This window comes from Limulus polyphemus, unplaced genomic scaffold (assembly GCF_000517525.1).
Source record: "Limulus polyphemus unplaced genomic scaffold, Limulus_polyphemus-2.1.2 Scaffold3177, whole genome shotgun sequence".
NCBI lineage: Eukaryota > Metazoa > Arthropoda > Merostomata > Xiphosura > Limulidae > Limulus > Limulus polyphemus.
Window position 1 is genome coordinate 51,455 of NW_013668787.1, and position 890 is coordinate 52,344.

An 890-nucleotide genomic window follows, 5' to 3' on the forward strand; every position below is an offset into this window, starting at 1 on the left:
TCTCTCTGTCCTTTATGCCCATGAGCTCAATAGTTACCAACACTGGTCCCCACAATCTTGTAGAATGTCCTGTCACACCACAAAGCTTCTGTATGGCTTCTGGTACTCCTTCGTGATCTGACACCTTGATGCTCACATGGGTTTGCTGAGACACAGAGTTTATGACAAAGTTGCACCTTTGGCCATCCAGCTTTCCTGTCACATAGACACTGTGTGTGCTTGGCATTTTACACCTAGCTGTTGGGACTTTCATGATGGAGGTTGGTGGGCATCACTGAACACCAACCACTACTGGTCTCCTTGAGGCCGACTTGTTGGTAATATTCTTCCTACACTGGCTCCTTAAATGTCTGTGCTTTCCACAGTTCCAACAACCTTTCTGGATACCAGCCGTTCCTGCTGTGGCATCTCCCCTGTGTTGAAGTTGCCAACATTGAGCTCTCTTGTGCCCAGGTTTGTTACAGTGCCAGCAAAGTCCCTCAAACTTCTCTGAAAGCTGACCTTTTCTGGCCTTGAATCCAGATGATTGTACCAACCTCGGTACCTCTGTGCTGGACTTAACGTAGGATTCAAATTCGAGAGCTCTGGCCATTGCATCCTGCATGGAGTTTACGAACTGGTCCCTCAGCAACAACTTGAGGAGATCGGGTGGTGCCGTTGGGTTGGTCTTGTGTGCCATGCTTTCCAAGTCCTGTGCCAGAACTTGCAGGCTCTCCCCTTTAGCACGAACTCTCGTCCTAAACCTATCCCTGTAGACTTCTGACTGATTTTGGGTTCCGTACCTGAGTTCTAGAGCCGACACCAGTGCTCTATAGTTGTGTCTGTCGTCTACTGACAACTGTCCAAGTATTTCCAGTGGTTGTCCCTTCAAGCTCGTTGCCAGATATACT

The 890-nt window shown here is 48.7% G+C and overlaps 1 protein-coding gene and 1 long non-coding RNA gene across 2 annotated transcripts in view; both read left to right on the forward strand.

Annotated features, from left to right (window-relative positions):
• Positions 1–890, forward strand: part of LOC106468818 (zinc finger protein 345-like) — a gene marked incomplete at its 5' end in the record, with an annotated part of 72,274 nt that overhangs the window by 18,644 nt on the left and 52,740 nt on the right. The window lies entirely within an intron of this gene.
• Positions 1–890, forward strand: part of LOC111088128 — a 10,700-nt gene that overhangs the window by 3,620 nt on the left and 6,190 nt on the right. The window contains exon 2 of the long non-coding RNA XR_002612728.1: positions 64–66. This is a non-coding gene — a long non-coding RNA (uncharacterized LOC111088128). The remainder of the gene's footprint in view (positions 1–63; positions 67–890) is intronic.